The sequence below is a fragment of the Colias philodice genome, chromosome 17, assembly GCF_061535455.1.
Source record: "Colias philodice isolate Cphi_HAF_F1 chromosome 17, ilColPhil1 Martin Lab GWU primary, whole genome shotgun sequence".
NCBI lineage: Eukaryota > Metazoa > Arthropoda > Insecta > Lepidoptera > Pieridae > Colias > Colias philodice.
Genome location: NC_143102.1, coordinates 4,817,742 through 4,839,699, shown reverse-complemented (window position 1 = coordinate 4,839,699; position 21,958 = coordinate 4,817,742). Strand labels below are relative to the sequence as shown.

At 34.9% G+C, this 21,958-nt stretch overlaps 1 protein-coding gene and 1 non-coding gene across 4 annotated transcripts in view; one reads left to right on the top strand and one right to left on the bottom strand.

The window, feature by feature from the left end:
- spen (spen family transcriptional repressor split ends) overlaps positions 1-21,958 on the bottom strand; it is a 103,488-nt gene that overhangs the window by 31,761 nt on the left and 49,769 nt on the right. The window lies entirely within an intron of this gene.
- Positions 11,687-11,759, top strand: TRNAT-UGU (transfer RNA threonine (anticodon UGU)). The gene has a single exon. It is a non-coding gene; the product is annotated as a tRNA-Thr (tRNA).

The window sequence follows — 21,958 nt, the reverse complement described above, 5'->3', positions numbered from 1 at the left end:
ATCAACACATTTGCGTCGGTATGGCGGGCTGTAAGTCACACCGGAAAAGTATGGCATGACACTACCGCCTACTTCTTTTTTATGGGCTATCGGTAAATTCTAAAATTTTTGTGTTAAAAATCGTTTGACTTTCGCTATTTTTACGACGAGTTCGACTAACGCCCACGCGACTAAGCCGCCGGTACAAGTGTTCACACCATCGTTTTTCTTTTTGTCATTGCGTACTAAGACCCCTGTAGAACCGCCATCCTGATACAAATGACTCGAAATTTTGTGTCAGTATCTCCCGGTCTATTAATTGTATCGGACGTGGCATATCCCTTCCAAGCACTTTTGTTTCATGTCACTACATACACAACGGGATAAACGGCAACCAGCTTTACATTGTCATGATAATATCACTTCGATAAACTGACTTTACTGATGAAGTAATTGGCAACAGTTTTTTGTCCTCAAACGTAAGTTCAAATCCTTTGGTCTACCTTTTAAATGATTCATCTTTACCAAAAGAATCATTTGCCTATCCTCGCGAGCAGTGATTTTTCATGGTCGAGCTTTTCTAGGTACTTGATCAGAAGTACCATGCTTTTTGAAATAGACTATAGCATTGAATACCTTTTTACCGAACACTCTAAATGATTTGCAATTTTCCTGTAACTCCAGTTATTGTCAAAATAAAACTTAAAATTATTTTTATTGTTGATGGGTTACTAGTTACTACTCTTAGAGCCCGCTCATACATACAACTTTTGCAGCGATTTAAACTGTTCTGTCGAGTTGTGTTCTCATCTTGAATTCCTATTAAACTGCTTATCGATGGGGGTGCGCATACAATCGATTTCAGTCTTAATTTATATCCCGAACAAATCTAACAGCCTTCTATAGACAATTCCTGAAATCATTCTAATTCAGATGGACTGAACGATCGCGGATCAACTGTTTAATCGATTACGCGCTTCAAACACTATGAGCGCGTGATCGAGTTGTCCAACTTTTTAATCAAAAGCAAATCGATGCGGCTTTTCGACTTTTTTTATCGATCAACTATCGAGTAGACAGTATGCGCGCGTATGCAGTTGTTCAACTAAAAGTTGTATGTATGCGCGATCCCTTACTTTTACCCGTTTTTACTGCAAAGTTAATTAATTTTCAGAAACTGTTGATAGAACATTTACAAAACGGTGCAAATATTTGTAGAAGAAAGAAATATTGGCGGCATTTCAACAGGTTTCGAATTTGAAAGCTCGAACCGATTCTAATATTTTGTCGAAGCTGTTTCTAATATTTTGTTGTCCAGACTGCCAAATTGTTTTTTTTTTTAATTTAAGCTAACGTTTGATTAAAATTAAGCAATTTCTTATGAAACTACATAAACGGGTGTTCTATTATACATACAGCTGCATCTCTTATACGTTTTTAAACAAATCCATACTAATATGTATTATAAATGCGAAAGTAACTCTGTCTGTCTGTCTGTTACTCGATCACGCCTAACCTACTGAACCAATTTGCATGAAATTTGGTATGGAGATATTTTGATACCCGAGAAAGGACATAGGCTACCTTTTATTGCGAAATATGTACCACGGGCGAAGCCGGGGCGGACCACTAGTGTTAAATAAATTTGATGACTAATTCATCGTGTTAGGTGTTTCTCGTCCACCACTGTATATTCTCCTAATCTATATGTCGTGGCCATATCGTAGATTTGCTCATTTCATGAAATGATTGATCTTTTCACGAAATGGTCGCATTTCATGATGTGGCCAACATAGTTTGACCAGATCGTCAACGTTTCACGATTTTGTCATCCACATTTGGCCAGATCGAATAAAATATAGGGAGTCCATAAAATATTGAAAAAAAATCAGAATATTTTAAGAACTTATTTATTTTCATCTAAGTTAGTGCCGCGGCAGCGGCCGGCGAGTGCCAGAAGCGAATCGTTTTTATTGCACATTATTATAAGTCCGATTTGTTTCATATTTATTATTTTGCAGGTAACATGGATGATACCAGTATTCGGCGTTCTTTTTTTCTATCTGTATCACTTAACTGTACTATATTACTTAAAACGTAATATTATAAAGATTAAGAATTTGTTTTATTTTTTTGCTCGTAAGAGAAAATAATAAATAGTATCAAAACTTCCAACTATTACCTAAGTTGCCATACGTTGATTTTTTGAATTTGCCGCCTTTTTCCAGTCTCATCTTTCGTAATCGTTAGCCAGACTCTACGTACGCGTGATAAGCGATCGTGGCGACATCCAAATTAATTGTCTGTTTCAATTTTTTTAGCACATACACAAAACAATCTAACTTATTTATAATTTTTGCAATGTGTGGCAGTTACAGAATTTGTCTAGTGTTTGTTATACCCCAAAAAAAAAACATTCATTAAGGGTGCGTATAAAGCAAAATTACCAATCTTCTATTAGATGATACGTGTAATATTCAAGACCAAATCTAAAAAATAAAATATATATCAAACTAGATGATATGTTCAACGATTCTGTTTAATCAAAAACATAAAATATTAAAATTGACTCGATAAAAAAAAATCACCAAGTTAGCTCTAATTTTCACACTTTTACGTTTTCTACTTGACATGGTAATACTTATTGTGATTTTTTTTTTTCATAAACAATTATATTAAAACATTTGCAAGATATTTGTCAGAGCATTTTGTGTAATTACTTTTAGTTTTGGTTTTATCTGCGATAAACCACTTTTATCGTGACAAAACCAAACGTTTATCTCGAGAAAAAAAGAGCGCACTTTTGGCGCTCTTTTTTTGATATATATTTTATTTTTTAGATTTGGTCTTGAATATTGCACGTATCATCTAATAGAAGATTGGTAATTTTGCTTTATACGCACCCTTAAGGCTGTTACACGGTTCAACGACCTTGATTATTCTGTCACTACATTTGAATTTGTTTTTTTAACCGCCCCCTATAATACACATCGTTGTTGAATTAAAAGTGAACAAAGATTAAGGAATAGTAAAATGTATCGTATTGAATATATGTACTTATATGAAATGTGTTAGTGGTTTCTACCTAATTTATGCTTTCTCTGAGAGGCAGTAACATATTACATTTATGAATAGTAAATATTGTGTACTATGTATGTTGTAAAATATGTAATGTAGGAAAACTCATCTTTCAACATTAACGTTATTAAGCAAGGTCTCTACTACACGACCCATTCTGGAGACCTAATATGACTAAGCAAGTAATTATAAGTGCTTGAGTGGGGAACAGTTAAGAATACACCGATTTAGAAATTAATCTTATTCAACACGGACTCTACTATATTCTGGAGACCTGATGATGACTAGGGTGGAGAACATCTCACCTACAGAGATATAAAAGATGGAGTACATTATTTGACGTAATTCTATAGAACGGCCTCTACCATGTCATGGTGTATCTAACGGTAATGGTGAACAGGCAAATGTATTTAGCGTTCTCTGTATATCTCTACATACCTAGTAGGAATATATGCATGCAACCTGAACACACCGATAAAGTTAGGGGATTGGTAAAGAAATCACGTTTTTTTCGACTTGTTATGTATTTTAGTTAGGTGGTTAATTTTTTAAATTCCTTATGTCTTTGAAATGATGACGAGAAAAAAAAAATTGTGTTTCGATTTTTAAACATTAAAATATTATACCCATTTAAGAATTTGGTGCTTATTTATCGACTATAGCAGCTTCAAATCAAAAATATTGTAACGTTTAAAACTGTGTTTATTTCTTTCTACTGTTTATCTTTGAACACATTACAAAATGAATAATTTTTCTGCGTCTGAAGTTGCCAGAGCCATAGCAATGACTGATGTGGGTCATAGTCCGTTTTCTTATGGGAAAAGGTATACATTTTTGAGTAAAGCAATGAAATTTGGTTTGAATGTTGTACTCGTCCACCTAAGCCCAAATCGCCTGGTAGCCAGTGTCTACTCCCCGGCAGAAGGGAGGGAGGGGGGGTTATAGAACAGAGCGCCCGGCGCTCGGAAAAAAAATTCTGGTGGATTCATTTGGCCTTTTGAGTCGAGTTTGGTGTCGTTATCAGGTAACTAGATGATGCCCGATTCATTCCCCATACCAGTTTTTTAGGGTTCCCTAGCAAAATATGTCACAATCTTTAAAATAATAAACTTTTGGCAGTGGCAAAATCCAAACAAACCAGTATATTTTTATATTTTTGTATCAAACTTGGTTTATAAAAAAATACTGACTGAAAGGCCATTTCATGCAGATTATAAAAATATTAACATGTAACATATATCTTATCATTTTCAATGTGAAATAAATTATAGAAAGTACAGGAACGTTCGTCAGCGCAGCGTAGGGGACGGCTAATAGACCCGAAAAATAAGCAATAACATAAAACAAAAACCAGTCAAGTGCGAGTCTGACTTGCCCATCCAGTGTTTCGTACTTATTTGTCCTATACCATGTTATCTTGTCTGGTAGGACCTGGTTAACTGATATACACACACTTTCGTCTTTATAATATTAGTGTGATTTTTAATCATCTTTAAATTATAAATGAAGTCAGGTAACATTGTTAAAAATAAAGATATATAATAATAGAACGTTTTTGTATTAATAATAATGACAACCACCTCCACAATTACATAATTCGGTACATTTGAGCTGGCGTATAAAACACTTCAATCTGGAATTGCAAGATTTCACGCACCGACATCTTATCAATTCAAAGCTTCTCTTTTCTTTTTATTTCAGATGGGCAAGGAATATTTTGATTTTTTTAGGTCCCTAAATATATACAGCCTGTAAAACTGCCCTTAAGGTGTGTTGTTTAAGGGCAGCTTCTGTGGGAGGCAAATTTTCGATTTGCCTGTCCGTTTTTGTTAAAAATTTGTTTGCGACCCTCATTTACTGTCACAGCGGGGTACAATGTGAAAAACAAACATGTACTTATAATAATTATAAAAAAATATAAGTTCTGGATAAGAGTATCCTTAAAATATCGTGACCGTCCTTACCTATCATGCATTGTAATCACAAACTTTTCAATTTCACTGTCTGCATATTTGCCACTGTAAAGTGCTTCAAATCCTCGTGTGACATTCGGATATGCCTTCCATACCTCAAATGCAGGTGTACCTATAGTTCTTTTAGACCTTCTAGCTTTGGAACACACGATATAGTAGTAGTAGCCAAAATAATGTTAAGAACAGTCGACAGATATAGCTAGTACAGAATATCATGTATTCCAAGCTAGAAGGTCTAAAAGAACTATAGGTACACCTGCATTTGAGGTATGGAAGGCATATCCGAATGTCACACGAGGATTTGAAGCACTTTACAGTGGCAAATATGCAGACAGTGAAATTGAAAAGTTTGTGATTACAATGCATGATAGGTAAGGACGGTCACGATATTTTAAGGATACTCTTATCCAGAACTTATATTTTTTTTATAATTATTATAAGTACATGGTTGTTTTTCACATTGTACCCCGCTGTGACAGTAAATGAGGGTCGCAAACAAATTTTTAACAAAAACGGACAGGCAAATCGAAAATTTGCCTCCCACAGAAGCTGCCCTTAAACAACACACCTTAAGGGCAGTTTTACAGGCTGTATATATTAATTAGGGACCTAAAAAAATCAAAATATTCCTTGCCCATCTGAAATAAAAAGAAAAGAGAAGCTTTGAATTGATAAGATGTCGGTGCGTGAAATCTTGCAATTCCAGATTGAAGTGTTTTATACGCCAGCTCAAATGTACCGAATTATGTAATTGTGGAGGTGGTTGTCATTATTATTAATACAAAAACGTTCTAATATTATATATCTTTATTTTTAACAATGTTACCTGACTTCATTTATAATTTAAAGATGATTAAAAATCATACTAATAATATAAAGACGAAAGTGTGTGTGTATCAGTTAACCAGGTCCTACCAGACAAGATAACATGGTATAGGACAAATAAGTACGAAACACTGGATGGGCAAGTCAGACTCGCACTTGGCTGGTTTTTGTTTTATGTTATTGCTTATTTTTCGGGTCTATTAGCCGTCCCCTACGCTGCGCTGACGAACGTTCCTGTACTTTCTATAATTTATTTCACATTGAAAATGATAAGATATATGTTACATGTTAATGTTTTTATAATCTGCATAAAATGGCCTTTCAGACAGTATTTTTTATAAACCAAGTTTGATACAAAAATATAAAAATATACTGGTTTGTTTGGATTTTGCCACTGCCAAAAGTTTATTATTTTAAAGATTGTGACATATTTTGCTAGGGAACCCTAAAAAACTGGTATGGGGAATGAATCGGGCATCATCTAGTTACCTGATAACGACACCAAACTCGACTCAAAAGGCCAAATGAATCCACCAGATTTTTTTTTCCGAGCGCCGGGCGCTCTGTTCTATAACCCCCCCTCCCTCCCTTCTGCCGGGGAGTAGACACTGGCTACCAGGCGATTTGGGCTTAGGTGGACGAGTACAACATTCGAACCAAATTTCATTGCTTTACTCAAAAATGTATACCTTTCCATACAAGCATGCCCATAAGAAAACGGACTATCATACCTACCGTTTAAAGAATACAGTGTTAGGGCGTATTCAGAAAGAAAGCTTGAAACTTATAAGCGCTTATAAACGCTTATCGGCGCTTGTCAGCGCTGGTAACCTGCGCAGGAAAATATATGAACATGACAAGCGCCGATAAGCGCTTATAAGTTTCAAGCTTTCTTTCTGAATACGCCCCTAGGTTTGTCGATATCTATGGTCTATTACAATGTTCAACGGTATAGTTAAACAGTCTTACATGTGTTGGCGCGGGCAAGGAAGAAATTGGGCAACTGACGCTTTAGATGACCGTTTTATAGGGCGCAAACTTGGATAATTTTATTTTGTTGTGGCTTTGGAAAAAATGCATGTGGCGTGTGTAGACCAGCACCATATTATGGCAACAGGAAAAATATAGTACAGTTGAAGATTAAGGGTATTAGAAAAGGAAATAAAAAGGACGCAGTACGAGTCAGACTCGCGCACTGAGGGCAGCAAGGGTCTTCACACACGCGGCCTCCGTTAGGAGGCTGCGTGGGGGATGCTGTTCAGGACGATTCGTCCTCTGCAGCAGGTGTATGGCGCCGCCCGCTAATACGGGCGGGTTACTGGGAGGACGAATCGCCCTGTTTGGGAATAGAGGGCACTGAGGGCTCCGATCAAATCTATTTTATATGATGTTGTAACTTTAAATTTATGGTTTTTAGCATTGTTTCCTTTATTTGTGTCTATAAGACGTCGCCGTCATCTGATTAAATCTGATATTTGTTTGGATGACTAGGCCGAACGTTGATTTAACAAGCATCACTCACAAGTCCAACTAATTAGCGAATTGTAACATAACCCTTGTTACGGACGACAACCTAATCCCTTGTAAATAGTTTCGTACTATAAACTTGAAAATATACTCGCCATATTTGAATGCTCCCCCCACTCCCCCATGCAACTATTTCACTGTACGAACTATTGAATCGTAAACAATGGACTATTGTTAATTATTTAAAATAATAATTTAAAAAATATATTCATGAGTTTCCAATCTATAGTGGTTTAAAATTAATTCAAAAATGGAGCATTTTCGTAAATTTTCTAAAAAATCTTAGAGAAAGTGTAAGAAATGTTTTAATTTGCTATATATTCGTGATCTACTCAATAAGTTCTTTCATTTGATACCCCACACGGCATGTTTTGGAAATTTTTATTTTTTTCTTTGTATGCCATATTTAATTACCGGGGTGGGGAGAGGGGGACCACAAAACTAGTTGGCAACATCTGTCTATAGGATGTCTGGGATCTATACAATATATATCAGAAGTCAGATTTAGGTCCGTTATTTTTGCAAACGAAACTCCACTGAGAGTCCGGTCTAAGCTAACAATCGTGTAGTACGGCCGCTGCTCGCGGTCGTCAGTTAAGGATGCGAATCGAGTGTGTCCATGTCGGTAAGATTCGGATTTTTACTACCTTACTACCTTATTTTTATATCATAATGTATTATTACTTACTATTAGCTTAATATCTGATTTCTATTAGCTTAATATCTGATGATTGATTGTATTATTATTATTTGATAGGTACTCGAGCAATAATTGCATAGTACCTAGTACCTACTTAATTATTATACATGGATTAAAAAAAGAAGTCACTTATTTCATACTTATTTTACTTTAGAATAAGTCAATAGGCAATGCTTTATGGACTTCATCACCATGAATGCTACCATCAAGGTGTCCATTTCTACCTAGTTACTGTATTGCCTATAAATTGTTTTAATTTTAACGTTTCTCATTTTATCGACAAGCAATCCCTATCATAAACGCATATCTTGCGGCTGTAGTGGTGCTGTATACGTACGTCACTTACAATCTAGTGTGCGAACGAATAGTCGCTCTCAAATTTTTGTGTGATGACACGCACGCAACGCGAAGTATTGTTTTTATTTTGTTTACTGATGTGTGCGTAAAGGAGACTATTTTTTGTGGGCCCACCAAGACTCGGTAACGTATACTTAGTAATAAAATAGTTTGGAAAATCCAAAAGTACACGCCTCATAATTTTTTTTTAATAATTAAGTATTTATTAATAATTATTTTTTTTGTTTATTTAATAACAATTAAACCACATCGAATCAGACCCTGAAAAATGAAAGGGTTCTATTCCTGAGCATACTCAAGCGTAAGAGAAAAAAAAAGACTCGATTAGTAAAGTATTTCGGTCGCTATCGTGTTGACAAGAAAATCCTCCGCACATACAGACACACGGACGTCCAAGACAGAACTTTTTTAAACTGTTTTTTAACTAGTTTAAATAACAAAAATGACATCAAAAATATCATGAATGTTAAAAATAGTGTTTTTTCTTAATATGTGTGTGTATGTATTATCTTACAAGTGCAATGTATGATACATAAAGACATTTTAAGTTTGAAAAATCAGATGTTTTGCGCGAAGTGACAGTAGTACCCACCTCAACGCTTCGCTTATGAGGCGTGCAAAAAACGTGTAAAAATATAAAATTATATTATGAATTTTGAAGCTTCGTTGTTTTACAAACGAAACCGGAATCATGAAATCGAATTAAAAAGCTTTATTTTGATATCATCCCTGCTGTAGTGCTGTCTAGAAACCAAGAACAATGGCCAACATTAAAAATAACTGGAACGAAACGTTTTTATCGATGGAATAAAAATAAAACCAAAAAGCGAAAAAAACTGCCTTAAACAAATCACTTTAGAAACTGTTTTTAGTCCTATTTATATGGAAGAATGTGATTGATAGCGATTTTAAATCCTGTAATTAATCAAATAAAACAATTTGTTTCTACTAAGCTAAAAAAATCCGTGTAACGAAACGTTACATCTATTGGCTTCTTTGATAGACGTCAGATTCTTCCTGTCGTAGTTGTAATGTTTTTAACATAAACAATGTTTTTATTTTGGTTAGGGAGCCAGGTGCAAATTTGGTTAACTATTTCCTCTCAAGAGATAATTCGTCAGACGCATGAGAGTATAGTATTATAAAGCCTCGTGAACGTCAACTGGCGCTCGGTTGGGGGGGTGAGCGGTTGTAGCCTCCCACGCACATAGGAAAAAAAATACATTCATTCATTCATTTCCTCTCAGCTAAAAATTTGTCAAATTGTAGCTAACCCAATATCTCAACGAAAAAAAATAGTCAGCTGGTTACAACATGGTGTATTATACGTCAGCTGGTGTCTCGAACATGAAAGTTAAATTTAAAGAAAAATTTATTTTCCGTTATTTCCTCTCAAACAAAAATTTACCTGATGATAGCTTATATGTAACTGTGGATAAATATATATGTCAGCTGGCTGTATCTTGGTGGAAAAACCGTCAGCTGATACGGGAGGCTACAACCGCTCTTCCCCCCAACCGAGCTCCAGCTGACGTTCACGAGGCTTCATAATACTATACTTTGATGCATTTTACTAATTACCGCTTGAGAGGAACTTGGTCATGAAATCTGCTGCTGGCTCCCGGACCATTCCTATTTTAAAATGTAATTGCTATAATATTACAATAGAACATGAATAATAGCATAGCTGTGCAAATGGCTACCTATCCTAATATTATGTATCTACTCCTAGTCATAAATCACGTACCTACCTACCTACTTAACTAATAATTTCTTATTTAATCAGTTTTCCCATTCGCTAAAATCGCATAAGGTCCAGAAACTTGAGGTACACACTTATATCACTTATTTTCTATACTATTTATAACCAAATCTAAAAAATATTTGTGGTAACTTCGCTGTTTCCGATTTCCGAGCTTGGAATCGTGGCAATGTATGTGATGTTTTCTAATATTTATTTATTCATTCATTTAAATATATTGTACGGTGTACCCAATGATTCGGATGCGTCACACAAGACAAATCGCTCATTATCAGTTAGTTTTTATGTAGGAATGAGGTAAATGTTTGCACATCGTGTTTCTAAAGATTCCGGTTAAAACATGTAAAAGTTATGTCACCACTGTAATCTGGGGACTTCAAGGAACAAATTAACACACATTTCATTAAAATACGCTAAGAAATTGAGGTGGGCCTATTCTCCAAACAAAAAAAATCGTCTCCTTTGTAATGAGACACCAGGTTTCGTACTCAGCGCAAGCGATTGGCATCTCTCTAGATCTCTATGGGCTGATCTAAGTACGTTTGGAAGGTCGTTTACCATGACTAAGAAACGAGTAGATCCTAAGGTGCTGCCCTGACTTACGCCAGAATGCACCGAGTAAAGGTCTGAACGAAGACGTACGAGTTAAACGTATTGGACGCGACCGTCTAAATAGTTAGTGAAGTATTTTATCAGCTTGGGTGTAAAACCAAATTTAGAAAATATCGATAAAAGAACATCGTTACTTACGCGATCGAAGACCTTTTTAAATCAAAATAAGCTACGTCAAATTGACATTTTTTATAAAGTGCTTTTGCAGTATAATCGACAAAATTTATTAGATTTGTTTTGTCGACCAGAATCCATGCTGAGGATCGCACAAGAGGGAGCGAATCTGTTTCGTCAAATTATTATTCAGAATTATATCTCTAATAATTTTCCAAAACAAGAAGCCACAGCTATAGGGCGATAGTTATTAACTTGAGACTTACAGCCCAAAAGCGGCTGTAAGTATAGATTCAGAGTTATTTCCCAATAATTAAACAGAAACGTGCGAGTTGCGAATAACCCAGGCTATGGTGGTGTTATATAAACGGTACGCAATAGTTTTCAGTTATCAGTGAGACTTAAAGACGACGAAATGGTCTTTTAAATGATAAAGAAAGGGTAGTATTTAAAAGAGCGACTGTAAATTAAAGATTTAATAGTCTAAGATCCCACCGCAGGATCAATGTGTTCATAGTTTTTAAGCTATTGCATAGCTTCTATCCGCGGCCTTGAGCGCGGGGACCGAATCCAGAAATTTAGTAACGAAAAGCCTCACGCTACTCCGACGGGCGCGGAGGTGTGGCTTGAAGGCATAGCGCTTTACCGCGGCAATCCCCGAGTGCTACACGTCTTTTTTTTAAATATTAATTATTAAAATCTATGAACTACCTACATAATTTGGTACCTAATATTATTTTCTTACAGATATTGTTCATCGCCTCCATAGCTCAGGGGTTAGAGCACTGGTCTTGTAATCCAGGGGTCGAGAGTTCAAATCTCTCTGGAGGCAAAATATTACAATAAAATATTAATATTTGTTATTTTGAATAATTGTTTTTTGGAAATCAACACGTTCCTTAAAATTCTGTGAAATATTTGCAGATTATTTTTTTTAACAAGATATTAGTAACATAATTATTGTTTTTAATTACTCGTTAGTCGTTACAATTCTAATCATCAAAAACATATTGATAAAATGTTATCATAAGAAATTGAACTAAAACTGACACACAGATAGGGAATATACTCAGATTAATTTCGTCATTAGTCAATAATAATTAATAATCATTATCTAAAGCTTACGCTCTTTTAACTTTTTATATAATTAAAATAAGTTAATACTGATAAAATTTAAACCATAGAAATCTAAATAACAAGGCAATAGAAGTGGTAAGCGCGCATGACATTGTCGCCGCTCAGGTGGTTACCATGCCACATGACCATGACCATTCTTATTATCACGTTTAACACAAATTTCAACCTTATTTCTATGAGTTTATGTTCAAAGTTATATCTATTGAAAATTGACAACCTCTGTTGTAGAAAAGCCGAAATTTTGCGTATTGGAGCAAAAATAAACAAAACGTCTCATATGCTTAGGGATGTTATTCTAAAATAAACCGTAAATTCGTGCATTAGGAATTAGGATAGTCATATTAAAAAGCTTAATTTAATATTTAAGTTAGTTTTCACTAAAATCAAGCTGTCCAATAAAAGGCATAGTTTACTTGTGAGTTGTGTGTACTGTTTAGCTATCGGTTTAAATGTTTTGATTTTGGCGACAGCGGTTTTCATACGAATTATGACATTATAGCACTTCTATGTGTCTTGTTATTTAGATTTCTATGATTTAAACTACACTCTCATAGGTGGTGACTATAAATTTATGAAAGTACCTACAGTTAAATCGATACAGCAGTAGGCCCTGCACAGACGACAGACTATCCGTGACGCACTTTTTAGTCTGTGAAAATAGAACCTATGATATTATATGCAGTAACGCACACGACGCGCAAAAAGTCCGGCGCACAAAAAATCCGTGTAATTCGGGCAGACCGCACCGCGCCACTCCGCACAAAAGTGTGTGAAAAGAATTGAACGTTTGCTTCAACGCGCGCTAACGCAGACGGCGCACACTTTACACGATTTCCATAGCGTCTACGTCCCTACAGCTCTGCCGACAAAATGATCGAAGATGTGCGTCGTGTGCGTTGAGTCTGTGAAAAATCCGCGACCGACTTTTTGCGCGCCATGCAGACTTTTTGTGCGCCGCAGACTCGATCGCACAAAAAGTGTGCCGTCTGCGCAGGGCCGTATTATTTCTTTAACTTTGCTTGCCATAATAACTTATTAAGCTATTGCATAGCTTCTATCGCGGGCCTTGAGCGCGGGGACCGAATCGAGAAATTCCGTAACGAAAAAACCTCACGCTCCCCACTCCGACGGGCTCGGAGGTGTGTCTTGAAGGCATGCTATGCAATAGCTTTACCGCGGCAGTCCCCGAGTGCCACACGTCTTTTTTTTTTTTGATGAAACCAAAATTTAGATAATGTATATTTACAGGGTGTCCCACTGTTGGTATACTAAGCTCAAAGGAGGTTATAGTTTTGCATACGCTGAGTACGTAAAAAATAATTAAAAAATTCCAGACGCATTTTTTTTTCAAATAGATGAATTCTTAAAACGCTATGTGTACACCCATAACAAGCGAGCCGCCCAACTTTGCCACCAGCACGTGAGCTATCGTTTAAGATTATGTTTTCATAGATAAAATGCTCATATTAGAGAAGCGGTATATGCCGGCTGCGCGAAGCTAGAGAAGAAAACATGGATTTTCAGGAAAAATTTAGCAAAAAATTTTGGACGTAATTTTTTTTTTAAGTATTTTTTACGTGATCAGTGTATGCAAAACTACAAGTTCCTTCGCGCTTAGTATACCAATAGTGGGACACCCTGTATAATTAGGAGAATATACATATATCGTTACTAGGTTGCCAGTAAAAATTTGGCCGCAAGTATGTTTTATAAAATTTTTTCTAATCGATTTTTGGGAAAAAAAATTCGTTCACATGTTTTTTGTATAAAATGCAAATCACGCGGCAACCGTGATTTTTTAGAATCTTTATATCATTTGCCGTGCCGCTTTTCACCTGCCCGCAACATCTTGGCAGCCTGGTGCAAACAGGTATGATTTCGATTCATTTATACGTTCATAACGCACATTTATGAATCATATGTCAAATTAAAGCTATTATTTTTCTATTAATTATATTATAATATATGGGTGCCTAATTAAATCCGGCCGCAAATAAGGGTTGCCGGCTGTTAAAGACTTAAAGGTGATGAATATTTAAGGTTGAGTGAAAGAGAATTATAGTCCTTTTCACTTATAGAGAGATAGAGTTGGAAAATCTTATAATCGGCGCCCATCTTGTGATCGTTTGTCAATCGAGTCAATCGTCTGTACGAGTGCGTCAGCCTTGTATACAAGTTGCATTTTTATATTGATACTTTACGTGGTATTCTGTTATTGTTACTAATTGTTATTGTTGACTTTTTGTTGCTGTTGTTTGCTAAGTTTCCTTAGTTAATTGTTGGCGAAATGCCGAAAAAACTAATTTTGGTACTTTATTCAAAACGATTTCATTTACATCCATACTAATATTATAAATGCGAAAGTAACTCTGTCTGTCTGTCTGTTACTCAATCACGCCTAAACTACTGAACCAATTATCATGAAATTTGGTATGGAGATATTTTGATACCCGAGAAAGGACATAGGCTACTTTTTATCCCGGGAAATTGACGCAATCCCGGAAATCCCACGGGAACGGGAACTATGCGGGTTTTTCTTTGACTGCGCGGGCGAAGCCGCGGGCGCAAAGCTAGTATAAAATATTATCGATTATCGGAAACAATTGATACGATTTCAGTAAAGACATCTCTACACGTGTCAAAAATCGATGTGTCACAGAAATCATCTTAGGTGGAAAGGACTATTTATTTTACTCTTAAATACAACTAAACAGACTTACATACTAGAACATACAAAAATAAAAGCAAGGAGCAGTTTAGTGTATTTGGCGGCCTTATCACTTAGTAGTGATCTCTTCCGGGCAACCAGGGCAGAAGGTAATCAGCTCAATTAAGTTGTGAAGGTAGTTCGAGAGAAAAAAAGAAAAAATAAACAAATAAAATAATAATAATAATGAAGGCGTAGGGATGTGACGACCCCATCGCCCCCGGGTGGCATATCTACAATAGATATCCCAACCGTGCAGTCAGTCACCCCGCAGGGCACCTTGTGGCGAGGTGTCGGGGAGTAGCGACCCCGCGGGAACCGAGCGCTCCCGGGGGAGGTCCCTGTCCTCACCTCCGGACTGTCCCAGTGGCAGTCCGGAGAGAACAATGACGGGGTCCAGGATCCCCCACCTCTGGCTTGCCTTTGTTTGCCGTCCAGAGTGGAGCCGCCAGAGCTATATGCTCGGGGGTGGAAGTGTCTAATGGCGTAATAGCGGGGAAACCCGCTCCGGGCCCGCAGGCCCGCGATGGTGAAACCGGTGCCGCACCTCTCTACACCCCTAGCCGTTCAGCTGATGTTGCCCCCTTGTTGCCATTATCGGTAACCTTTTTGAGAGCCCATCGACCGAACTGGCGAGTCACCGTCTGCCATAATTTTCAATTTTTAATATTGAAAAGGCAGACGTCCATAGTCCCCATAGAACCAATATACCAGTCCATCTAACACCCCCTTCTATAACCCAGTTTTATTCATTTCCATTTTTCTACAATAGTCCTACATTGGCCGCGGACTGCCCAGGGCTGTATCTCTATAGTGCAGTCATGGGCAGGCTGCGGCTGGTGTCCCACAACACAGTAAATTCTCTAAAGGGCCTCTGCGTGTTGGACCTGTGTCCCCTCGTAAGCCTTCCAAAGGACCGTGTATCTTCCTTCTGGTGGTACCCGTGTATTATGGAGAGAGACATAATAATGATGTATAAACAAAATAAAAATATATGAAAATTAAAACACAACAATTTATAAATTATATACTGCACATAAACATATACGACACTACAGTAGATACAAAAATATATATATATGTCTACTATAATATACATATGTCTACTTATATTATACAAATATATACCATAAATATACATACATATAATACATAATTATATAATACATATCTTCTTCTTCTTATATATAAAAATGAATCGCAAAATGTGTTGGTAAACGCATAACTCAAGAACGGCTGAACCGATTTCGATAATTCTTTTTTTATTATATTCCTTGAAGTACGAGGATGGTTTTTATGTAGAGAAAACGTAAATATGTACCACGGGCAAAGCCGGGGCGGACCGCTAGTAATATATAATTATATACACTACTAATATAAAAATTTAAAACAATAAAAGTTACTATGCCGAGTTGAAAGCGGATGACAGAAAGTGACGACGAAGGAGGTTTTTAAAAGATGATAAATTCTTAATGGACTATATGGACTATAGCGTGTAACATCATTTATCAGACAAAGATAACGCTTGCTGGCTATGCAACTAGTGTTCTTAACCATCGCGAAGTAATTGAGTCATAATATTATATCCTCCCAAAAAAATATCAGTCATAATATGTGTGGAAGAAAATGGAGGAGGCCTTTACTCAAACGAGATCCATACCTCATTAAACAAATAAATCATATTAACACTAACTAGCAAAACATACTGACAATAAAACTAATAAATAATAATCATTTGAAATGCAAACTTGAGAGTTATGAAATAAATAAGGCTTTATGATTTATATTTTTGAATATTTTATAAGTTCTCTCATAATCGAGGACTCGAGCATTTTTGCGGGTTTTTGGCCAAACAAAGATGCCTACATAAGCTTATATTTAGAAGGTGGGACAAACAAACTTCATTTATCTAAAGATTATTGTTATGTACTCCCAAAAATATGTCTTCCTTTTCAAAATTTAAAAATTCTAACAAAAAATTAATATTGATTCAATATAGGTATGTATGTGTAACGGGCAATTCTATTAGTCACATGTTTATTTATTTATTTATTTAAAATTGAATTCAATAACAGATCACGATCTTGTTGGCCTAAAGGCGTTACATTAATTTGTACAATTATTAATTACCCATCAAAATGTGTATAATTATTATAACAATGCGATACAGTTTACAGTTATCTAAAGGTATCGGTATTACAAATGATATTTAAAAATTTTATATAATTTAGAATTAGATATGTACAAAGGAAAGACTTACAATTATTTTTAATTAAAATAATGGTTATACAATAACAATAAAATTATACAACTATACTCTGTCCATTGTATTATTTGCTTTTTGACATCTTCACGCCTATGAAGTTTTGTATTATTTAGGTTAAAATGTCATACAAATAAATACTTCATGGACAGGCCCCGCCCACTTAGTGATGTCTACACAGAATTATTCAATGATGGTTCGATAGATTATAATAATCGATAGAAATACTCTGAATATATGCGATAAAGAAAAATTCTTCTGCTATGTTAATGTAATTTAAATTTAAATAAAAAAAATAGTTTAATTTCTTTATTATTATATCATTCCTATATCATTCGTCTGATGAGAAGTCTTCTGTAATATGAATGATTAGCTCTTGTATGCGTATATTATCACATGCAATATTACGGTCCCAATCAGAGATTAGGACACGTTTAGTGTAGTTTTAACATAAAATACATCGATATGTGTTCTTATTATTACATATCTTATTAGTACGTTCACGTTGTAATATTATTTACTATGCGTGCCAAATAAGAATAGGACTGTCAAGACGCCATATTGTTCAGTAATACGCGCTAACTTCATTACCAAAGCGTATGGTGTGCAAAAAAATCAATAAAGAAATAATATTCAGTTTAAATATTTAATGTACGCTTTGTTGGTATTTCTAATACATTTCACGCCAAATTTATTATGAATGAGTAGGATTTGATAATAAAAGCACGTGTATAAAAAAAACATATATATTATTTCAGTTTTTATCAATCGGATAATATTTCCTCTAGACCACTTAACACAGCGTCATCGTCGTCGTATTCTGAATCTTCATTGCTGTCGCTGTCACTGCTATCTCCGCATTAACTATGAAAATGTTAACTTTTTATGAATACTGTTTCCATACCTGTATAATTAATTTATCCATAATCCATCAGTGAAATTCAATAAATAGTATTATTTAATGAATATAACGATTATACAATAATTAAATATAATCATGAACAATAAAAAATAATTATGTGAAAATTCTTTTTCGCACATTTTTTTGCTGGCAGTACTAATTTGAGAGTTTTCGTGTGAAGTTGGCAGCAAGCACGGTCCTATTCTTCGTTGGCACGCATAGTACGTACCTGATTCGATTTATGATAAATTTTTTTTATTTATAATCGGAATGGTAATGGTAATCAAGTATCTTTTGGACATCACCTATGGTATCACCCGTCGAGCTGCCAAAAGGCAATTCTTATAGTGGACAGACTATAGGACATCATATTTTAACGATTTGATAAACATGTTTTTTGAATATGTTATGATTTGATATGGATTAAAATAGTTAAAATAAAAAATACGTATGGCACTCGGGGACTGGTCGGTAAAGCTATTGCATGCTATGCCTTCAAGCCACACCTCCGCGCCCGTCGGACTGGGGAGCGTGAGGTTTTTCGTTACTAAATTTCTGGATTCGGTCCCCGCGCTCAAGGCCCGCGATTGAAGCTATGCAATAGCTTAAAAAAAAGATAAAACCAAGCTTGCTTATGCGTTTAAATATTATTTGTTCTTAGAATCATAAAGGATATCCAAAAATTTCACGGATTTTTTCACGCTAACTCTCTTTCACTCAACCTTAAATATTCATCATCTTTAACAGCCGGCAACCCTTATTTGCGGCCGAATTTAATAAGGCATCCATATACAGGGTGTACCACTATTGGTATACTAAGCGCTAAGGAACTTGTAGTTTTGCATACACTGATCACGAAAAAAACACTTAAACAACAAAATTACGTCAAAAATTTTTTGCTAAATTTTTCCTCAGAATCCATGTTTTCTTCTCTAGCTTCGCGCAGCCAGCATATACCGTAAGTTTCTCTATTTTATTGCTTTATTGCATCTTTGTTCTTAGCAGTAAGTCGAAAACAGGGATGATGGGAAACTATTGGATATCCGATATAAAAAAATATCCGTAACCGAATCCGAAATAAAAGTTTCGGATAGTATCGGATAGGGGCGGAGCTTAATTGAGACACGATATTACTTGTTGTTTTGATCGGCCGGGTGCAGCCGACACACAAGCCGCGCGCATTACAGTTTTATTTTAGGTACATAAGATAACAATCAATATTTATTTATAATAATTTTCATTTTAAATACACACTGATTGTAATTCAAAACTCACAGACTGATTGTAATTTCTACCAAATGGCAACATAAAGGGTGTAATCGTTAAGTTTTTTTTTTTTTTTTTGTGGTGTCTCTCAATGTTAGCCAGAAGGGCTTCTACATTTTAACGCGGACGCGTTATTATAGTCATTTTACTCATTAGGTAATGTACTTTTGATATCAGTTTAACTTTAAAGTTTTTTGATGTCTGTAATAGTTACGAAAAATTCGCCTGTACACACGTAACGATTACACCCGGTATAAATAAAACCATTATATTAGCTATTTGTATTTTACTTTTGATATTCCTTAAAATTTTAATATCCGTAACCGAAATTATCCGAAACTAACGGATAATCCGAAATAATTTCATATCCGTATCCGTAACCGTATCCAGTATAATAATCTTTCCTATATCCTTATCCAATCCGTATCCGAAACTTCATATCCTTAACATCCCTAGTCGAAAATATTGTAAATAAAGGAATTAAGAGAAATTCCCAAATAACAGATGTTTAGTTAAGATAGTTTAGAAAATAATTTGGGGCGGGTTGCTTGTTATGGGTGTACACATAGAGTTTTAAGAATTCATCTATTTGAAAAAAAAATGCGTCTGGAATTTTATAAGTATTTTTTACGAACTCAGCGTATGCAAAACTCGTCGTAATAAGTATTCATACTAATGCTATTTCGTCGTTATTCCGGCTACCACCCTAGTATAAGTCCGACATAACCGAGTTATAAACCTATCTTTTGAAAGAAAGAAAGAAAGAAAGAAAAGTTTATTTTGGTACTTTGTGTTATGTTTTACAAGTTTTAGAAGCAATTTTCAATCTAAATTTGAGATAATAGCAATGAGAGTAATACGAGAAGTAGAATAAGTGGAGCAAATTAATAATTTCATTAAGTATTGAAATGGTAAATTTTGTAAGAAATGTTAAAACATACGAAATTATGAAAAACCCTTTTTATATTTATAATGATTTATTTACGGCATGCGCCATATACCATACATACATACAACTTATTTCTAAACTTATCAAAATGATATAAATTATAAACTTTCGTAGAAAATAGAGCAGGCTCCAAGGAGATGTTCGTTTGCAAAAATAGCGGACCTAAATCTGACTCCTGATATATATTGTATAGATCCCAGACATCCTATAGACAGATGTTGCCAACCAGTTTTGTGGTCCCCCTCTCCCCACCCCGGTAATTAAATATGGCATACAAAGATAAAAATAAAAATTTCCAAAACATGCCGTGTGGGGTATCAAATGAAAGAGCTTATTGAGTAGTACACGAATAATATATAGCATACTATAACATTTCTTACACTTTCTCTAAGATTTTTTAGAAAATTTAGGAAAATGCTCCATTTTTGAGTTAACTTTAAACCACTATAGATTGAAAACTCATGAACTCCCACTAGAAGTGCGTCAGGCACAAACCTTAAGAAGTTTTAAGCACCTACTTAAGTTACATTATCTCTCTCTTACCTAGCTTATTTCACTCTTCTTTATTGTTATCGTATCTTATTTCCTATCCTTATTTTATTATATATTATTATATTTATTCATTGTATATGATATATTAATTTTATTTTGTTCATTTACGCCTTATTTTTTGCTCACCCACCTCAATCAAAATCTCTCCTTACGCATATACATACGGTAGCCTGGAAGAGATCGCTACCTTGCGATAAGGCCGCCGTTTGTACATGTCTTTCTCTATTTTATGTTCTTTCTGTATTTGTACTTTCTGATGTGTGTGCAATAAAGTATAAAATAAATAAATAAATAAATATATTTTTTAAATTATTATTTTAAATAATTAACAATATAGACTGGGGTAGAAGCCTTTAAAAATAATGAAAAGATAAAAAAAATCGCAGTCGGATGAAACCCATTAGAAAAGGAGGGGAACATGATGAAAATAAAAGGAAAAATAAATTACGGTCAATCCGAGTTCGGGAAGTGGGAGGGGGGAGCTTTTAAGAGAAAAAAATGGTTTCTCTCGATTTCCGACAAAACTACAAGTCCTACAGAAAAAAGTTCAATGGCAAAGTTGTAGGTAATTAAAAGCTCTACAACTTTTGTATTCACAATTTTTTCACATAACCTCAAAATTTAGGTGAAAAATTCAAAAAATCAAGTTTTTGGTCTTTTATTTTTATCTACTTCAAAATTTATTGTTTTTCTACGAAATTTGGTGGAAACTTACTTTATTATGTTCCAAATACACTGTAATTTATTTGATTGAAAATATTTATTTTTTCGCCTTATTTTGAATTAATACCAAAAAAACAACCTAATTTTCAATCGAAAAGTCACCCGTCAAAATATAATCTTTTTTCAAAAACTGGGGGTGCCTTTTATTCATTGAAATCTCTACTTTCATATGGTGTAAAAAAAAATAAACACCACTATAGTAAATGTTCTCAGGAAATGCATACAAACAGTGTGATAATGAGCTTTTACTAAATCAGGCACACTTCTCGAACTCTATATCTTCTCTTGTATCGGCTTTTCGGTAATATTTCAAAAGAAAAATAATTATCTGTTTAAAGTTTAATATGTTACAGCATATTTAAAAGCAAAATGATGTCGATAAAAACATTTCAGGTAGTTCGAGAAGTGTGCCTGATTTAGTAAAAGCTAATTTTCACACTGTTTGTATGCATTTCCTGAGAACATTTACTATGGTGGTGTTCATTTTTTTTACACCATATAAAAGTAGAGATTTCAATGAATAAAAGGCACCC